The sequence below is a fragment of the Arachis ipaensis genome, chromosome B7 (genome assembly GCF_059453495.1).
Source record: "Arachis ipaensis isolate K30076 ecotype BB chromosome B7, ASM5945349v1, whole genome shotgun sequence".
NCBI classification, from domain to species: domain Eukaryota; kingdom Viridiplantae; phylum Streptophyta; class Magnoliopsida; order Fabales; family Fabaceae; genus Arachis; species Arachis ipaensis.
The window spans coordinates 74,760,103-74,776,981 of NC_142442.1; the positions used below are offsets into that span (position 1 = coordinate 74,760,103).

Sequence of the window (16,879 nt, forward strand, 5' to 3'; positions counted from 1 at the left end):
TCATTATCCAAACTCAAACTCTCTCGGAAAATTCCTAATCAATAAATTAGCATCCTTTCTCACAACTCGCTGGGAGACGACCTGGGATTCATGCTCCCAGTATTTTTATTCTAAATTTTTGTGACACCTTTCTAAATTGGTGAGGCGGATTTTAGCTGGTTAAGGGCTATACTTGCAACGATGTTCTCTTAATTAAAATCTCTTAATTGGCATAACTTCTGCCACGCACCAGTTTTTGGCGCCGTTGCCGGGGAGTTGCAATTGTGTGCTAAATTATTAATTAGTGTACATATTTTATTTTATTTGCATATTTTATTTTTATTTTTACCATGAGTTATATGTTTTTCTCATTGAATGACGCGTTCACTGCCTGATCTGAGCTTAGCTGCATTTGATCCTGAAATTGAAAGAACTCTTTCACGTATTAGGCGAGCTCGGCACAGGATAGCCTCTAAGGGTGGTGAAGTGATTGTTATCAATTCACCTGTCTCATCTAAGGGCGAATCTGAACCACCATCTGAGAGTAAAACAAGCTCCTTTACTATTGATTCAGTTGATTCACGTGCATATAGAATGGCAGTACCTAGGAGGATTACTCTCCATGAGGCTGGAGCCCCAGATTTTATACTGCAGCCGTATCAAGTACATCATCCAACTCTGGCTGCAGATTTTGAGCTGAAGACTGCATTTAATCAACTTGATGCCCAAGTTTCATGGCTTACCTGCTCAGGAGCCTATCAAGTACCTAAGGGATTTCCAGACAGCCTGTTCTACTATTAGGCGTAATGGTGCAGATGAAACTTCTATTCTGTTAACCGCCTTCCCGTTTTCTCTTGAGGGAAAGGCGAGGGAGTGGTACTACTCCCAACCTGAAGCGACTGTTACCAACTGGGATACGCTTAGGAGAGAATTTTTGGAAAAATACTTTCCAGTTGAAGTCACAGATAGACTAAGGAAAGAAATCTCCTGCATTGTTCAAGGAGAATCAAAGACTCTTTATGAGTACTGGAAGCACTTTAAGAACCTTCTAGACGTGTGCTCCCATCACATGATCGACAGACTGGTGTAGATCAGCTACTTCACACAAGGCATGAAGCCTCAAGATAAAACTACACTGGATGGTGCTAGTAATGGTTCTATGAAAAAGTACAAGACCGCAGATGAAGCATGGCAACTGATTAGTGACTTAGTTGAGTCCACTAGGAATCACAAGCACAGGCACAGCCACTCAAAAGTTGTTGCAGAGGTTTCCTCTAGCATTGAAACTACTGCTCTTACACAGAGTATATGTGAAATGACTAACCTACTGAAGCAGATGCAGTTAAATCAACAACAAGCTCAGCCTCACCGACCACAATAGAGCCAACAGTTAGTCCCACAAAGAGTATGCAGAATATGTGCTGATTATAGTCATTATACTGATGAATGTCCGCAGCTCCAACAAGATGACAACACTGTGGTAGCTACTCATAACTTCTATGACCGCCCGAATCAAGGATACAATCAACAAGGCGGTAATTACAACTAAGGTGGAAACTATAACCAAGGATGACAGGACAACTCCAACCAGGGTTGGAGAGATAATTCCAACCATGGCTGGAGGGAAAATCATAACAGAGGAAGCAGAGATATCAATGAAGCCAATGGTGGAATAACAACAACAGATAGCAGAATCAGAACCAGCCTTACAGAGCACCTCACCTAAGACAATCTCAAGGATCCCAGCATAACCAACAACAAGTTCCTCAGATCACCTATCCTAATTCCTCATCAAATGATGAGATGCTTCGTCTCTTGCACAAGGACAATAAGACATGCAGACGCAGCTGAACTCTACTTTAAATGGTCTGAATGCCATTTTGCAAGCTCTCGCCTCCAGGATAGATTCATTACCTAATTCCACCAACCAACCCTTAAGCTCCAGTGGAATTCCTTCTCAACCCTGACCTAACCCCAAGGGTGGCATCAACGCCATCACTTTAAGGTCCGGAACTACATTGCAGGAGAGGAACCAAGAGGAGCCAAGCCCACAAGTACACGCTCCAGCTGAGGATGTGATAAAAGTGGAAGATGCTGAAGAAGAAGAGGACATACAAGACAAAATTGAAGAAGAAGCAGTTCAACCAAGGAACGGAGAACCAAAGGAAGCTGAAGCTGTACAAGACGCCATGCCTATCCCATTTCCACACCTTGCAAAGAAATCTAGGAAGCAGATGGAACTTGATCCCAAAATGGTAGAAATATTCAAAATGGTTGAGGTAATTGTTCCCCTTTTTGATGTCATTCAGTAGGTACCTAAATACGCAAAGTGTCTGAAAGATTTATAAATTCATAAAGATAAAATTAATGAGTTAGAAATTATTCCTTTAGGTAGTTCTATATCTGCTTTAATGGGAGGTATACCTGAAAAATGTAGTGATTCAGGTCCATGCATGGTAAACTGTACCATTGGAGGTATAATATTTTCTGACTGCATGTGTGACTTAGGAGCGTGTGTTAGTATAATGCCATTGTCAATATATGATACTTTGAGGCTCCCTCCCTTAAAAAGGTCGGCAGCTCGTTTTATGTTAGCAGATAAAAGCATTATTACAGTAGTTGGAAGTGTTGAAGATGTGTTAGTGAGCATTAAGGGGCTCACAATTTCTATTGACTTCTATATCCTAGAAATGCCTCCTAATGACTCAAGCAGACCATCATCAATCCTGCTTGGAAGACCATTCCTGAAGACTTCAAAGTTCAAGCTGGATGCATTCTGGTGCATGAAATTATGATCATCAATGGCGCCAACAACTTGGTACGCACAATTGTAATCTCAACTCTTTGTCACAACTTCGCACAACTAACCAGCAAGTGCACTGGGTCGTCCAAGTAATAAACCTTACGTGAGTAAGGGTCGATCCCACGGAGACTGTCGGCTTGAAGCAAGCTATGGTCACCTTGTAAATCTCAGTCAAGCGAATTCGAATGGTTATGGAGAATTGATAATTAAAATATGAATAAAACATAAAATAAAGATAGAGACACTTATGTAATTCATTGGTAGGAATTTCAGATAAGCGTATGGAGATGCTTTGTTCCTTCAAACCTCTGCTTTCCTATTGCCTTCATCCAATCATTCATACTCCTTTCCATGGCAAGCTTTATGTTGGGCATCACCGTTGTCAATGGCTACTTCCCGTCCTCTCAGTGAAAATGTTCCAAATGCGCTGTCACCACACGACTAATCATCTGTCGGTTCTCGATCATGTTGGAATAGGATCCATTGATCCTTTTGCGTCTGTTACACTCCCAACACTCGCGAGTTTGAAGCTTGTCACAGTCATCCATTCCCTGATCCTACTCGGAATACCACAGACAAAGTTTAGACTTTCCGGATCTCAGGAATGGCCGCCAATAATTCTAGCCTATACCACGAAGGTTCTAATCTTAGATTAGAAACCCAAGAGATACACATTCAAGCTTGATTGCATGTAGAACGGAAGTGGTTGTCAGGCACGCGTTCATAGGTGAGAATGATGATGAGTGTCACGGATAATCACATTCATCAAGTTAAAGAACGAGTGTATATCTTAGAGAAGAAGTAGGCGTGAATTGAATAGAAAAACAGTAGTACTTTGTATTAATTCATGAAGAACAGCAGAGCTCCACACCTTAATCTATGGTGTGTAGAAACTCCACCGTTGAAAATACATAAGAACAAGGTTCAGGCATGGCCATGAGGCCAGCCCCCAAACGTGAAAAGGTCTATCAAAGTATGAAAATACAATAGCAAAAGGTCCTATTTATAGAAATCTAGTAGCCTAGAGTTACAGAAATAAGTAATTAATGCAGAAATCTTCTTCCGGGCCCACTTGGTGTGTGCTTGGGCTGAGCATTGAAGCTTTCATGTGTAGAGACTTTTCTTGGAGTTAAACGCCAGCTTTTGTGCCAGTTTGGGCGTTTAACTCCAGCTTTTATGCTAGTTCTGGCATTTTGACGCCAGAATTTCTATGCTGACTTTGAACGCTAGTTTGGACCATCAAATATTGGGCAAAGTATGGACTATTATATAATGCTGGAAAGCTCAGGATGTCTACTTTCCAACGCAATTGAGAGCGCATCAATTGGGCTTTTGGAGCTCCAGAAAATCCACTTCGAGTGCAGGGAGGTCAGAATCCAACAACATCTGCAGTCCTTTTTCAGCCTCTGAATCAGATTTTTGTTCAAGTCCCTCAATTTCAGCCAGAAAATACCTAAAATCACAAAAAAATACACAAACTCATAGTAAAGTCCAGAAATGTAATTTTTATTTAAAAACTAATAAAAATATATTAAAAACTAACTAAAATATACTAAAAACATACTAAAAACAATGCCAAAAAGCGTATAAATTATCCGCTCATCAAAACACTAAACTTAAATTGTTGCTTGTCCCCAAGCAACTAAAAATCAATTAGAATAAAAATAAGAGAATATACAATGAATTCCAAAAACATCGATGAAGATCAGTATTAATTAGATGAGCAGGGCTTTTAGCTTTTTGCTTCTGAACAGTTTTGGCATCTCACTTTATCCTTTGAAGTTCAGAATGATTGGATTCTATAGGAACTCAGAATCCAGATAGTGTTATTGATTCTCCTAGTTAAGTATGTTGATTCTTGAACACAGCTACTTTATGAGTCTTGGCCGTGACCCTAAGCATTTTGTTTTCTAGTATTACCACCGGATACGTAAATTCCACAGACACATAACTGGGTGAACCTTTTCAGATTGTGACTCAGCTTTGCTAGAGTCCCCAATTAGAAGTGTCCAGAGCTCTTAAGCACACTCTTTTTTTCTTTGGACCACGAATTTAACCGCTTAGTCTCAAGTTTTCACTTGGCACCTTCACGCCACAAGCACATGGTTAGGGACAGCTTGGTTTAGCCGCTTAGGCCAGGATTTTATTCCTGTGGGCCCTCCTATCCACTGATGCTCAAAGCCTTGGATCCTTTTTATTTTACCCTTGCCTTTTAGTTTTAAGGGCTATTGACTTTTTCTGCTTGCTTTTTCTCTCTTTTTTTTTGCATATATATATTTTTTTTGCAAGCTTTTCACTGCTTTTTCTTGCTTCAAGAATCAATTTTATGATTTTTCAGATCATCAAATAATATTTCTCCTTTTTCCATCATTCTTTCAAGAGCCAACAATTTTAACATTCATAAACAACAAATTCAAAAATATGTACTGTTCAAGCATTCATTCAGAAGACAAGAATTACTGCCACCACATCAAAATAACTAAACTGTTTTAAAATTCGAAATTCATGCACTTCTTTTTCTCTTTCAATTAGAAACATTTTCCATTTAAGAAAAGTGATGGATTCATTTTCATAGCTTTAAGGCATAGACACTTAAACACTAGTGATCATGTAATAAAGACACAAACATAAATAAACATAAAGCATAAAAATTCAAAAAAGTGAAAAATAAAGAACAAGGAAATTAAAGAATGGGTCCACCTTAGTGATGGCGGTTAGTTCTTCCTCTTGAAGATCTTATGGAGTGCTTGAGCTCCTCAATGTCTCTTCCTTGCCTTTGTTGCTCCTCTCTCATGGTTCTTTGGTCTTCTCTGATTTCATGGAGGAGGATGGAATGCTCTTCGTGCTCCACCCTTAGTTGTCCCATATTGGAACTTAATTCTCCTAGGGAGGTGTTGATTTGCTCCCAATAGTTTTGTGGAGGAAAATGCATCCCTTGAGGCATCTCAAGAATTTCATGGTGAGGAATCTCCTCATGCTCTTGTCCATGAGTTGGATTTCTTGTTTGCTCTATCCTTTTCTTAGTGATGGGCTTGTCCTCATCAATGAGGGTGTCTTCCTCTATGTCAATTCCAGCCGAATTGCAAAGGTGACAAATAAGATGAGGGAAGGCTAACCTTGCTAAAGTAGAGGACTTGTCCGCCACCTTGTAGAGTTCTTGGGATATAACCTCATGAACTTCTACTTCCTCTCTAATCATGATGCTATGAATCATGATAGCCCGGTCTATAGTAACTTCAGACCGGTTGCTAGTGGGAATGATTGAGCGTGGATGAACTCCAACCATCCCCTAGCCACGGGCTTGAGATCATGCCTTCTTAGTTGAACCGGCTTTCCTCTTGAATCTCTCTTCCATTGAGTGCCCTCTTCACAAATGTCTGTGAGGACTTGGTCCAACCTTTGATCAAAGTTGACCCTTCTAGTGTAGGGGTGTGCATCTCCTTGCATCTTAGGCAAGTTGAATGCCAACCTTACATTTTCTGGACTAAAATCTAAGTATTTCCCTCGGACCATTGTAAGCCAATTCTTGGAGTCCGAGTTCACACTTTGATCATGGTTCTTGGTGATCCATGCATTGGCATAGAACTCTTGAACCATTAAGATCCCGACTTGTTGAATGGGATTGGTGAGAATTTCCCAACCTCTTCTTCGAATCTCATGTCGGATCTCCGGATATTCACCCTTTTTGAGTTTGAAAGGGACCTCGGGGATCACCTTCTTCTTGGCCACAACTTCATAGAAGTGGTCTTGATGCACCCTTGAGATGAATCTCTCCATCTCCCATGACTCAGAGGTGGAAGCTTTTTCCTTTCCTTTCCTCTTTCTAGAGGTTTCTCCGGCCTTTGGTGCCATAAATGGTTATGGAAAAATAAAAAGGAATGCTTTTACCACACTAAACTTAGAAGATTTGCTCGTCCTCGAGCAAAAGAAGAAAGAAGAGAGTAAAAGAAGAAGAAATGGAGGAGATGGAGGTGGGTTGGTGTTTCGGCCAAGGGGGAAAAGTGGTGTTTAAGTTGTGTGAAAATGAAGGAGTGAAGATGGGTTTATATAGGGGTGGAGAGAGGGTTAGGGTTTAGCCATATAGGGTGGGGTTTTTGGGGAAGAGGTATTGAGGTGATTGATAAATGGGTGAAGAAGAGAGAGAGAGGTGGGGTAGGTGGGCATCCTGTGGGTCCACAGATCCTGAGGTGTCAAGGATTTTTCATCCCTGCACCAAGTGGCATGCAAAACTCCCTTTTTTGCCAATCCTGGCGTTAAACGCCAGGTTGCTGCCCATTTCTGGCATTTAACACCAGCTTCTTGCCCTTTTCTGGCGTTAAACGCCAGTCTGGTGCCCATTTCTGGCGTTAAACGCCCAAAATGGTGCCCTTACTGGTGTTTAAACGCCAGTAGGCTTCTCCTCCAGGGTGTGCTGTTTTTCATTCTATTTTTCAGTTTGTTTTTGCTTTTTCAATTGTTTTTGTGACTTCACATGATCATCAACCTACAGAAAACATAAAATAACAATGGAAAATAGAAATTTAACATAGATAAGTAAAATTGGGTTGCCTCCCAACAAGTGCTTCTTTAATGTCAGTAGCTTGACAGTGGGCTCCCATGGTGCCTCACAGATACTCAGAGCATGATAATGGCCTCTCAACACTGAACTTAGAGTTTGGTTGTGGCCTCCCAACACCAAACTTAGAGTTTGAATGTGGGGATTTTGTTTGACTCTACATTAAGAGAAACTTTTCATGCTTCCTCTCCATGGTTACAGAGGGAGATCCTTGAGCTTTAAGCACAAGGGAGTCCTCATTCACTTGAAGGACCAATTCTCCTCTGTCAACATCAATCACAGCTCTTGTTGTGGCTAGGAAGGGTCTGCCAAGGATGATGGATTCATCCATACACTTCCCAGTATCTAGGATTATGAAATCAGCAAGGATGTAGTGGTCTTCAACGTTTACCAAAACATCCTCTACTAGTCCATAAGCCTATTTTCTTGAATTGTCTGCCATCTCTAGTGAGATTCTTATAGCTTGTACCTCAAGGATTCCTAGCTTCTCCATTACAGAGAGAGGCATGAGGTTTATGCTTGATCCTAGGTCACACAGAGCCTTCTCAAAGGTCATGGTGCCTATGGTACAAGGTATTGAGAACTTTCCAGGATCCTGTCTCTTCTGAGGTAATATCTGCCTAGTCAAGTTATCCAGTTCTTTGGTGAGTAAGGGGGGTTCATCCTCCCAAGTCTCATTACCAAATAACTTGGCATTTAGCTTCGTGATTGCTCCAAGGTATTTAGCAACTTGTTCTTCAGTAACATCTTCATCCTGTTCAGAGGAAGAATACTCATTAGAGCTCATGAATGGCAAAAGTAAATTCAATGGAATCTCTATGGTCTCAGTGTGAGCCTCAGATTCCCATGGTTCTTCATTAGGGAACTCCTTGGAGGCCAGTGGACGTCCATTGAGGTCTTCCTCAGTGGAGATCACTACCTCTTCCTCCTCTTCAGGTTTGGCCGTGTGGGTCATGTTAATGGCCTTGTACTCTCCTTTTGGATTTTCTTCTGTATTGCTTGGAAGAGTACTAGGAGGGAGTTCAGTAACTTTCTTACTCAGCTGACCCACTTGTGCCTCCAAATTTCTAATGGAGGACCTTGTTTCAGTCATGAAACTTTGAGTGGTTTTAATTAGATCAGAGACTACAGTTGCTAAGTCAGAGTGGCTCTGCTTAGAATTCTCTGTCTGTTGCTGAGAAGATGATGGAAAGGGCTTGCTATTGCTAAACCTATTTCTTCCACCATTATTGTTGTTGAAGCCTTGTTAAGGCCTCTGTTGATCCTTCCATGAGAGGTTTAGATGATTTCTCCATGAAGGATTATAGGTGTTTCCATAGGGTTCTCCCATGTAATTCACCTCTTCAATTGCTGGGTTCTCAGGATCATAAGCTTCTTCTTCAGGTGAAGCTTCTTTGGTACTGCCTGTTGCTGCTTGCATTCCAGACAGACTCTGAGAAATCATATTGACTTGTTGAGTCAATATTTTGTTCTGAGCCAATATGGCATTCAGAGTATCAATCTCAAGAACTCCTTTCTTCTGATTTGTCTTATTATTCACAGGATTCCTTTCAGAAGTATACATGAATTGGTTATTTGCAACCATTTCAATGAGTTCCTGAGCTTCTGCAGGCGTCTTCTTCAGATGAAGAGATCCTCCAACAGAGCTGTCCAATGACATCTTGGACAGTTCAGATAGACCATCATAGGAGATACCTATGATGCTCCATTCTGAAAGCATGTCAGAAGGACACCTTCTGATCAATTGCTTGTATCTTTCCCAAGCTTCATAGAGGGATTCACCTTCCTTCTGTCTGAAGGTTTGGACTTCCACTCTAAGCTTACTCAATTTTTGAGGTGGAAAGAATTTTGCCAATAAGGCATTGACTAGCTTTTCCCAAGAGTTCAGGCTTTTTTTAGGTTGTGAATCCAACCATGTTCTAGCTCTGTCTTTTACAGCAAAGGGAAAGAGCATAAGCTTGTAGACCTCGGGATCAACCCCATTGGTCTTGACAGTGTCACAGATTTGCAAGAATTCAGCTAAGAACTGATGAGGATCTTCCAATGGAAGTCCATGAAACTTGCAATTCTGTTGCATTAGAGAAACTAATTGAGGCTTAAGCTCAAAGTTGTTTGCTCCAATGGTAGGGATTGAGATGCTTCTCCCATAGAAGTCAGGAGTAGGTGCAGTAAAGTCACCAAGCACCTTCCTTGCATTGTTGGCATTGTTGTTGTTTTCGGCTGCCATGTCTTCTTCTTGTTTAAAAGGTTTTGTTAGGTCCTCTACAGAGAGTTGTATTTTAGCTTCTTTGAGCTTTCTCTTCAAGAGTCCTTTCAGGTTCAGGACCAGCTTCAACAAGAATGCCTTTGTCCTTGTTCCTGCTCATATGAAAGAGAAAAGAACAAGAAAGTATGGAATCCTCTATGTCACAGTATAGAGATTCCTTTATGTGAGTAGCAGAAGAGGAGAATAGAAGAAGGAGAAAAGGAAAATTCGAAAATTAATTAAAATAAAATAAAAATATTTTTGTTTTTATTTTAAATATTAATTAGAATTCAAAAATTAAAAAGAAAAATTAAATTAAATTAAAATTTAAAACAATTAGTTAATTAAAAAGAATTTTGAAAAAGGGGGAAGGAGTTTTCGAAAATTAGAGAGAGAAAATTAGTTAGGTGATTTTGAAAAAGATATGATTGAAATAGAAAATTTTTAAAATCAAACAGAGAGTCAGGTAGTTAATTGAAAAAAAAAATATTTGAAAATCAAATTTGAAAAGATAGGAAGTTAGAAAAGATTTTGAAAATTGATTTTTGAAAAAGATATGATTAAAATGATTGAAATTATTTTGAAAAAAATTTGAAAAGAAAATTAAAAAGATTTGATTTTTGAAAAAGATTTTGAAATTAGCAATCAAAAAGATATGATTAAAAATTATTTTGAAAAAGATATGATTGAGAAGATATGATTGCAATTTATTTAAAAAAAGATATGATTGAAAAGATATGATTGAAGAGGAAATTAAAAAGATTTGATTTTGAAAATTAAAGTTGATTACTTGACTAATAAGAAACTAAAAGATATGATTTTAAAATTTAAAGGTTGAACCTTTCTTAATAGGCAAGTAACAACTTGAAAAATTTTTTGAATCAAAACATTAAATGCTAGTAGTAATTTCGAAAATTATGAAGCAAAATAAGAAAAAGATTTTGAAAATTAATTTTTAAAATTTTCAAAAAGCATTAAAGGAAAAATGAAAAACATTTTGAAAAAATTTAAGCAAGAATTCGAAAATATAAAGAGGAAATTGAAAAAGATTTGATTTTGAAAAAGATTTGCAAAGATAGGATTTTTAAATTGAAAATTTGACTTGACTCATAAGAAACAACTAAATTTTGAAAAATTTTTGAAAAAGTCAACTCAAACATTCAAAATTTATGAGTGAAATAAGGGAAAGATATTTTTTATTTTTGAATTTTTAATGATGAGAGAGAAAAACACAAAAATGACACAAGACATAAAAATTATGAATCAAAACAAAAAATGCATGCAAGAACACTTTGAATGTTAAGATGAACACCAAGAACACTTTGAAGATCAAGATGAACATCAAGAACTTATTTTTGAAAATTTTTAAGAAAAGAAAAACATGCAAGACACCAGACTTAGAAGTTTTCAATATTTAGACACTAATGATTCTAAAATGCATATGAAAAACAAGAAAAGACACAAAACATAAAAATGCAAAAATCAAATAAGAAAAATCATCAAGAACAACTTGAAGATCATGAAGAACACCATGCATGAATTTTTCGAAAATTTTTTAGGAAAAATAAAAGAATGCAATTGACACCAAACTTAAAAATTGACACTAAACTCAAACAAGAAACATAAAAATTTTTGGTTTATATGATTTTGTTAATTTTTTTTGGTTTTTTTTTCGAAAATTATTTTGGGAAAAACGAAAAAGAAATTTTTTTTTGTATTTTTTTCGAAAATAAGAAATAAAAAGCTTAAAAATAAAATAAAATTATCTAATCTGAGCAACAAGATGAACCGTCAGTTGTTCAAACTCGAACAATCCCCGGCAACGGCGCCAAAAACTTGGTGCACAAAATTGTGATCATAAATAGTGCCAACAACTTGGTACGCACAATTGTAATCTCAACTCTTTGTCATAACTCCGCACAACTAACCAGCAAGTGCACTGGGTCGTCCAAGTAATAAACCTTACGTGAGTAAGGGTCGATCCCACGGAGACTGTCGACTTAAAGCAAGCTATGGTCACCTTGTAAATCTCAGTCAGGCGAATTCAAATGGTTATGGAGAATTGATAATTAAAATATGAATAAAACATAAAATAAACATAGAGATACTTATGTAATTCATTGGTAGGAATTTCAGATAAGCGTATGGAGATGCTTTGTTCCTTCTGAACCTCTGCTTTCCTATTACCTTCATCCAATCATTCATACTCCTTTCCATGGCAAGCTTTATGTTGGGCATCACCGTTGTCAATGGCTACTTCCCGTCCTCTCAGTGAAAATGTTCCAAATGCGCTGTCACCGCACGGCTAATCATCTGTCGGTTCTCGATCATGTTGGAATAGGATCCATTGATCCTTTTGCGTCTGTCACACGCCCAACACTCGCGAGTTTGAAGCTCGTCACAGTCATCACTTCCCTGATCCTACTCGGAATACCACAGACAAGGTTTAGACTTTTCGGATCTCAGGAATGGCCGCCAGTAATTCTAGCCTATACCACGAAGGTTCAAATCTTAGATTAGAAGCCCAAGAGATACACATTCAAGCTTGAGTGCATGTAGAACGGAAGTAGTTGTTAGGCACGCGTTCATAGGTGAGAATGATGATGAGTGTCACGAATCATCACATTCATCAAGTTGAAGAACGAGTGTATATCTTAAAGAAGAAGTAGGCGTGAATTGAATAGAAAAACAGTAGTACTTTGTATTAATTCATGAAGAACAGCAGAGCTCCACACCTTAATCTATGGTGTGTAGAAACTCCACCGTTGAAAATATATAAGAACAAGGTTCAGGCATGGCCATGAGGCCAGCCCCCAAACGTGAAAAAGTCTATCAAAGTATGAAAATACAATAGCAAAAGGTCCTATTTATAGAAAACTAGTAGCCTAGGGTTACAGAAATAAGTAATTAATGCTGAAATCTTCTTCCGGGCCCACTTGTGTGTGCTTGGGCTAAGCATTGAAGCTTTCATGTGTAGAGACTTTTCTTGGAGTTAAACGCCAGCTTTTGTGCCAATTTGGGCGTTTAACTCCAGCTTTTATGCCAGTTCTGGCATTTTGACGCCAGAATTTCTATGCTGACTTTGAACGCCGGTTTGGGCCATCAAATGTTGGGCAAAGTATGGACTATTACATATTGCTGGAAGGCCCAGGATGTCGACTTTCAACGCAACTGAGAGAGCGCCAATTGGGTTTCCATAGCTCCAGAAAATCCACTTCGAGTGTAGGGAGGTCAGAATCCAACAGCATCTGCAGTCCTTTTTCAGCATCTGAATCAAATTTTTGCTCAGGTCCCTCAATTTCAGCCAGAAAATACCTGAAATCATAGAAAAATACACAAACTCATAGTAAAGTCCAGAAATGTGATTTTTATTTAAAAAATAATAAAAATATAATAAAAACTAACTAAAATATACTAAATATATACTAAAAATAATGCCAAAAAGCGTATAAATTATCCGCTCATCACATTCTCAGGAACTTACTCCTTTGAGATAGATGGCAGAGCAGTGAGTTTCAGTTTAAATGAAGATATGAAGCACCCTCCGGAAGATCATTCTATCTTCCAGTGCGACATCATTGATGAAACTATAGCTGAAGTTCACCAAGAAGAAATAGAAGAGAAGCACATGGAGCAAGGTCCAAGTGTGGGGACACCCTCTGAACACGATGCAGACACTTTGCCATTTTTACTAGCCCCGAATGACCCAGAACCTAGCCAAGAGCCTAAATCAGAATTGAAGCCCCTTCCTCCACACCTCAAGTATGCTTACCTTGAGGATAATCAGAAGTTTCCAGTTATCATTGCAAGGGAACTCACTTCTCAACAAGAAGAGCAAATGCTCAGTGTGCTAAGAAAACATAAGAAATCAATTGGATGGAGCTTGGTGGATATAGTAGGCATTAGCCCTCAAGTTTGTGAACACAGAATATTCTTAGAAGAGGGAGCAAAGCCTATCCGTCAGCCTCAAAGAAGATTAAATCCCACCATCTTAGAAGTTATCAAGAAAGAAGTGACCAGGCTACTTGAAGCAGATATCATTTACCCCATCTCAGACAGTGAATGGGTCAGTCCAGTACAAGTGGTGCCCAAGAAGTCTGGCGTCACAACAGTCAAGAATGAGCATGGAGAGCTTCTGACAACTAGAGTGCAGAATTAATGGAGGGTCTGCATTGACTATAGGCGTCTCAACCAAGCTACAAGCAAGGATCACTACCCCTTGCCATTCATTGATCAGATGCTTGATCGCCTGTCAGGTAAATCCCATTATTGCTTTCTAGATGGTTATACAGGCTAGTTTCAAATTCATATAGCTCCTGAAGATCAGGAGAAGACCACTTTTACATGTCCCTTTGGAACTTATGCTTATAAAAGGATGTCCTTTGGCTTATGTAATGCACCGGCTACTTTCCAAAGATGCATGATGAGCATCTTTTTAGATCTTATTGAGAATTGTATGGAATTTTTTATGGATGATTTTAGTGTATATGGTGATTCATTTAGCCTTTGCTTAGATAGTTTGTCTAGAGTATTAGACAGGTGTGTTAGTACAAACCTTGTATTGAATTTTGAAAAATGTCATTTTATGGTAAAACAAGGAATTGTACTAGGACATGTTGTATCTAATACTGGTATTTCTGTGGATCCAGCAAAGGTAGATGTCATTTCTAGTCTCCTCTGTGAGGAAAGTCCGTTCGTTCCTTGGCCACGCAGGTTTCTACAGGAGATTTATTAAGGACTTCAGTAAGGTAGCATTACCTTTATCCAGATTGCTGCAAAAAGATATTGAGTTCGAGTTCAGTGAGGATTGCATGCAAGCGTTTGATAAGCTGAAGATTGCCCTGACTCAAGATCCAATTGTGAGAGGACCAGACTGGAGCTAGCAAATTGAAATTATGTGTGATGCCTCCAACCATGTAGTAGGAGCGGCGCTGGCTCAGCGCGAAGGTAAAGATCCCTTCGTAATTGCTTATGCATCTAAAACCTTAGATGCTGCTCAGTCTAATTACACTACTACTGAAAAAGAGCTTCTAGCTATTATTTTTACTCTGGATAAATTCCGAGCCTATTTACTTGGTACTAAGGTAGTAGTATACTCAGACCATACAGCTCTAAAATATTTATTAGCTAAAAATGAGTCTAAACCAAGATTGATACGTTGGATACTGTTGCTGCAAGAATTTGATTTAGAAATTAAGGATAGGAGTGGTAACCAGAATTTAGTGGCAGACCACTTGAGTCGCCTTGAGCACATTAAGCATGACTCCACTCCTATCAATGATACCTTCCCATTTGATAGTTTACAAGCAGTATCTGAAGTAGTTCCTTGGTAAGCACTTGTAGCTAATTATCTAGTTAGCCACACTTTCCCTCCAAATTTTACTAAGCATCAAAGAGACAAGCTGAAAAGTGAATCTAAATATTATATATGGGATGACCCATATCTATGGAGGTGTGGTGCTTACCAGGTAATTAGAAGATATGTACCACAATCAGAATTCCAGTCCATTTTAGAGGCATGCGACTCTTCTGAGAGTCGAGGATATTTTGGCCCTCAAAGAACAGCTAGAAAAATCTTAGACTGTGGATTCTGGTGGCCTACTCTTTTTAAAGATGCTGCTGAATTTTGTAAATTTTGTTCCCGATGGCAAAGGTTTGGTAATATATCCAAGAGGGATGAGATACCTCAACAGATTATGCTTTTTTGTGAAATTTTTTATGTTTGGGGCATTGACTTCATGGGTCCATTTCCAAACTCTAATGGTTACCTTTATATACTGTTAGCTATAGATTATGTTTCTAAATGGGTGGAAGCACTTCCTACCCGTACTAATGATGCTAACACTGTTGTTTCCTTTGTTAGAAACCATATTATTTGTCACTTTTGTAATAGGAGACTAACATGATTACTGAAAAAGCATGGGATTATTCATAAAGTAGCAACAGCTTATCATCCCCAGACCAATGGACAAGCAGAAGTGTCTAACAGGGAGATTAAATACATTCTGGAAAAGATAGTAAAGCCTCATAAGAAGGACTGGAGTGCCAGGCTACAAGATGCTCTCTGGGCATATAGAACAGCGTACAAGACACCCATTGGGATGAGCCCCTTCTGCTTAGTATACGGAAAGGCTTGCCACCTTCTAGTAGTGGTGGAACACAAGGCTTTCTGGGCTGCAAGGGAGTGCAGTATGAATTTTGAAGACGCTGGTGCTGAAAGGAAGCTGCAACTAGCAGAATTGGAGAATCTTCGCCTAGAAGCATATGACAATTCCAGGCGATACAAAGAGAAGATGAAGGCTGTCCATGACAAGCACATAAAAAGGAGAGAGTTCAGACAAGGGGAGTTAGTTCTTCTTTATAACTCCAGACTGAGGCTTATGCTAGGTAAACTGAGATCAAGATAGGAAGGTCCCTATAGAGTATAAAAGGTAGAGCCTGATGTGTGGAAAATGATCTGACACAAAACTCACCGGCAAGTGCACCGGGTCGTATCAAGTAATAATATCTCACGGGAGTGAGGTCGATCCCACAGGGATTGAAGGATTGAGCAATTTTAGTTTAGTGGTTGATTTAGTCAAGCGAATCAAGATTTGGTTGAGTGATTTGTGATTTGCAAAATTTAGATTGCATAGAAAGTAAAGAGAATAGGTAAATTGCACTGAATTTAAAGAGAACTGAAATTTAAAGTGCTGAATCTTAAAGAACAAGAAATTAAATGGCAGAAACTTAGAACGCAAGAAATGTAAATTGCAGAATCTTAAAGTGCAAGAAATGTAAATGGCTTGAATTGTAAAGGGAATTGGGAATTGGATTTGCAGAAATTAAACAAGGAAAAGTAAAATTGCAACAAACAGAGAAGTAAAGGATGACTTGGATTGAATCGGATCTTAAAACAGAAATGTAAATGAGCTTGAAAGTAGTAAACAGAGAATTGAAAATGAGAATTCAGATCTCAGGACTCAAGAGACTAGATAACCAAGTCTAGATCTCAATGCCTTCCTAGATCCAACAAGAACAATTGCAAAGGAATTGTAAATTGTAAATTGCAGAGAAAGTAGAAGAGAGAAGCAATTAACCAGAATGGAAATTCAATTATGTAGTAAAATGAAACAGAGAGATCTTAGGATGAGATTGAAACAGAATTCCTTCAATTCTCCAACCCAAGATCCAAGACAATTGTAATTAAAATTTAAAGCAAGAAAAGTAAGAGGAAGGGAATTCAATTCTCCTTCCCCGAGACTTAGAAATTAAAATTTACTCCACACCAAGAGCTCTCCAAAAACTCTCTATCAAA

At 38.6% G+C, this 16,879-nt stretch overlaps 1 non-coding gene across 1 annotated transcript; it reads left to right on the forward strand.

The window, feature by feature from the left end:
* Window positions 1-9,051: 9,051 nt before the first annotated feature.
* Window positions 9,052-9,159, forward strand: LOC148553013 (small nucleolar RNA R71). The gene has a single exon (XR_015893508.1). It is a non-coding gene; the product is annotated as a small nucleolar RNA R71 (small nucleolar RNA).
* The last annotated feature ends 7,720 nt before the right edge of the window (window positions 9,160-16,879 follow it).